The sequence below is a fragment of the Equus quagga genome, chromosome 15, assembly GCF_021613505.1.
Source record: "Equus quagga isolate Etosha38 chromosome 15, UCLA_HA_Equagga_1.0, whole genome shotgun sequence".
Classification (NCBI taxonomy): domain Eukaryota; kingdom Metazoa; phylum Chordata; class Mammalia; order Perissodactyla; family Equidae; genus Equus; species Equus quagga.
In genome coordinates this window covers 50,046,806-50,051,429 of record NC_060281.1, presented here as the reverse complement: position 1 = coordinate 50,051,429, position 4,624 = coordinate 50,046,806, and positions in this window count along the sequence as shown.

Sequence of the window (4,624 nt, the reverse complement as noted above, 5' to 3'; positions counted from 1 at the left end):
TCGCTTGACCTTTCGGTACCTCAATTTACTCATCTGCTAGGTGGGTGTAATGAGATTCTCGTAGGCTTGTTGTGAGAACTAAATGAATTGATATTTGTTTAAAAACTGCTCTGGAGTGTAGTATTAGTAGCATTTGCTTCTGCTCAATAAGTGGCTTTCCTTCCCATGGAGAGTGGATGAAATGGGAAAGCCAAGCTGGAGAAGGGGCAGAGGGTGAGGCCAACATAAAGATTCTGCGTAATTCAGTCTGCCACTGGACTGTGGTTTGAAGAGAAGTTGCTTCCTTCTCCACTTGGCATCAGGGTAGCTCTGCTCCCAAGACTCTCCTTTCCTCCTTGCCCAGGGTTCCCCAGAGCTGCTGGGAGTGAGAGCAGCAGCCGCCCATAGTGGGCCAGCCACGGGCAATGGAGCTGCTTCTTTCCGTGTCTTTGCTCTCCGAGGCAGGGCCCACAGCCGAGGACCTGGAGCTGAGGAGCCAGTGGGGGCAGCTCCAGCTGTCAACGGAATCCTCTGCGCAGGTTGGGGGCCAACCGACGCAAAGAACAGAAGTAGAAGTTGCTCCTATCAGACTGGGCCAAGGGAGAAACCAGCAAGCTTACCTTCTTTGAGAGTGATCTCTGAACCCCAATTAAATGTGTCAACTCTAATTTACCCAAACAGAAACAGTCTTTGCCAAATGGCTCATTATCTTTTATTTTTTTTACGAATGCTAACAAGTTTTGAGTTTAACTTTTTGCTTCCCCAAGCTCTATATAACCAAGGGAATGAGTAACAGCCTTGATAAAAATAAAAATATCTTTAATGTTGAATTCCCCACCAAAGATGACTGGTATCCCAAACACAGGCCCAACTCCTGTGGCTCCTGAGTGGCTCACCTTTGCCCTTGGCCACCATCGTGTTTTCTCCTTGGGACTGCCACGCTGCTCTCCCTCTGCCACCTGGTGGACTGGTCCAGCGGCTGCATCCCACATTCCTGGGGCTTAGGAAGCATGAGGCTGACGTTGGTATGTGTTGCTGTTCCTGTTGCGACTGCGAGGCCCATGAAAATTGGAAAGGCCTCTCTCAACAATAAAAGCTCCCTAAATAAGAGGTTTGACTACTTGACGTTTCTTTTAGTTCCTGGAATTGGGGCAGTTTCCACCACCTCCGTGCTGCCTTCAGAAACATCTTGTCCACCTACAATCAGCCAAAACCCGCGGCCGGGCCCCATCACTTGAAAAAGACTCTCTTCTTTAGCCAAACTTTAACCAGGCTCCTTGGAGTCCTCTGCTGGCCTGACCTCTCTGTCCTTGTAGGATACAGTTGAGTAGGAATTCTAAGTTGATGTAGTGAAAATCCCACGTCCCCGGGATCTGACCACCTCCGTGTCTTATCGCGCTGGCCTGCCATCAGCAAGAATTCTACTGAGTCGGCCTAGCATGAATCCCCCTTACCCCTCATGTTTCCTCTTAGTAGTTTTCCATCCCTTGACACCCACCCTGCTCCTTCACTACAAACCCCACTTGTCCTTGCTGGAGTCAGAGTTGAGTCCCATCTTTCTCCCCTACTACAAGATCCTATTGTGGTGGCCCCCGCTGCATAAAGTCTGCCTTACCATCTTTAACAAGGGTCATGAATCATTTTTTTTCTTTTACACACTTCAGCCGTCTCTGCAGGCGGCATGCCCTGCCCACATGGGGCATCACAGGTTGGCACAGACTTTCTCATCTCTGAGGCTCTTAAACCCAGGAAGGGCCTGACCCACCAGATTTCAGGTTCTCAATAATCTCTCCCAGGAGGGCTCCTGAGGTGGCGGCCAAAAATCTTAGATTTGGGAGGGCATCTGTAGTTTCTCACTGCTGGAAAATGAGTCCTGAATGTTTTGTTTAAGAAAAGTCTCGCTATGTTTTCTGCTCGGGTATGCCAGGGCTCCTGATCCTCCCAGCTAGGGGCGATGTTTACATTCCCTCCTCCTGGGAGGATGTGGGACCCAACGTCCGGAGCCTGCATCTCCTTTATGACCCTCCCCACAGTGAGCTCAGGATCACAGCTGACTGACTGCAGTGCGACTGGCTAGGCTTCTTTCTTGGTTTCCCAGATCCTGGGGACTAGACAGGAGCACAGGAGGAGAAGGGAGAGGAAGAGATGCTCCTTGTTCTCCTTTCTCCTCCCCGCCTCCCTGCCCATCATCATGCTGCTTGGGAGTGCGATGCACTAATCTGGGTACCTTTTTCTCATGAAAATCCAGTCCTATCATCCCAATGCCATATGCTTGGTAAAGAGAGGGTTAGGCCAAGCTTTGAACATGATGACAGGAAGCGAAAGCAGCCTGGAGATTCTGGGCATAAACAAGGGCCAATTTAAGAAACAGCGAGAAAAGAGAACTATGTGGCAATTCTTGCTGAGAACGGGGCTGGAATACCCACGTGAGGAGCGCAGGCTTGGCGCCAGGCGCTTTACATCCATTAGCTTTTCCCCACTTTATGGATTAGGTAACCGAACCTTGGTGAGGTTAAATAATGTCCCAAGGTCCCACAGCTCATGAATGGAGCCAGGATTCAGACTCAAGTCTGCAGATCTATTTGACTTCCATGCCCTGGCTCTTTCCATGAAACCCTATTCCTCCCACTGGGAAAAAAAGTGTGCGCTCCTGAGACCAGGTAAGCACTTCTCACACGTCTTCCGTAGGAAAGGCCTGGCTGCCTTTGTTCTCCTGCCCCTCTGTGCCTCAGACCTTGTTACCATTCATGCGGTTTCAATAAAATTTTCATAATAATCTCCGAGGTGACAGAAATGGCACCAGTCTGCCAACATCTGGAAGGGCTCAGGGCTGCCGTCACTGACACAGGCGCCAGGCTCAGCCTGGACCCCCTGTTTGCTGCAGATGGGCTGAATCAGATACCCGGGCCGGGAAGGGCAGGAACAAAATGGTAACCGGGCCTGGGAGGTTTCCGTGAGATAGAGCCGTGAGTTATGGCCCTTCGGTAAGGCCCATCTGTGCAGCAAGCCCTTGCGGAGCAGATAACCCAGTCTGACAAGTGACCTTGACAGAATTACAGCAGTCATATTTTCAGTCGGTTGAGCCAGTCTTGGCCAATTTCTCTAGAGCATTAGGTGCAAACATAAGTCTCCGTTTCCACATTGCACATGCACGTGTCTGCCTCTCCCCTTCACTGTTTAAAGTATTTATCTGTGGCTTGTACAAGCGACATCTTTTTCCTCCCTCGTGGGGAAAGGCTGGGAGTGAGTCTCCAGGCAGCCCTCCTCCCTGGGCTGAGTGTGCAGTGAAGCAGTGCGGACAAGGATCTTGTTCCAAGCCCATTGAGCAGGGCTAGCATTTAGTGACCTTCTGCACCAGTAATCCCGTCCCGCGGGGATTGAAATTGATTTGCCTCCTTTCTGTGTGTGAGCACGACCCGAGGGTACAGCTCTGCCGCAAACGTTGATCTCAGGTGTGTATTTAAAGGTGAACAGCGACACTCTTGAAAAGATAAATGAGAAAAGTTGTTTTAAGAACGCTCTGAATAACCTCTACAAATGAACAGGATGCGTGCTTTCATTTCCAAAGAGTAGCTTCTAATTTCTCCACGCTATTGTGTGTGTGTGCGCGTGTGTGTGTTGGGGTGGGGGTGGGGTGTCTGAAGCTGTGAGAGAACACGTGTAAAACGCCAAATTCCTGCCCACGCGGCCGGGCCGAGAGCAAGGTAAACAAGGCACTTGCCTCTGGTGTAAGGTTTAAGGAGGCCTCCCAAAAGTCAAGACTCAAGATGCAATGTCTTAATATGATATATTTTAAAAAATTAAAATGAATGCAAAAAACCCCACAATGAGCAAAATATCACAATTTTAAATAAACAACAGACGTTACTGCTTTTTCCTTTTGCCTCAGACTCCGATAGAACCCAGCATGGTACTTCTTTATAAACTTTTATTTTTCTCATCGTGGATTTCTTACATTTATTTTGATTTTTAAAATATTGCATGAAGATGTTATTTATCTTGATTACTGAGTTTTCTAGCATCCGCTTCAGTTTTACACCCCAGGTGAATCTCCTCACCCTGGTCCCAGCCCCCTTCAGGCATGTCCTGAATCAGGGGCAGTATCTTTAGAGATTGGCTAAAGACACTAGCTGGCACTTATTTTCAGCCTCCAAAGTGAAAATGAGTTGTTGAACAACTCCTCTAGTTAATAACAGTTTAAGCCAGAATGGCATTCAGGTGTTGTCTTTTGCTTGGTCACAGCTAAAGTCATCTTGAGCGTCAAGTAGGAGGGAAGCAGAATTGGTTGTCTTGGGGATAAGTGTCAGTTCTGTATATACCATGGACAGTCCAAGGACAGTCGAGGCCACGGGAAGGTACAGTGAGGGTCCAGGCCCTGGGAGGCCACGATGGGGGTCTTGGTGGATGCCCAAGTTTAATTTCAATGCTCAGTCCTTGCTGACGATGTCTGTAGAGGAGCCTCAACTTCTCCCACGCTGCCCAGCTCATTGAACGTGCTCAGCTGTGCGCCCAGAAGCACTTCCCATCCCCACCTCACTGTCCCTGGTGTGCTCACTGGTGACAGGCTGAGCAGGTATCATTTCAGTAGCCACCCTTTAAGGCTATGGCCTGATGGCTTCCGGTGCGTCTGGAAAAGCCAGCTGTT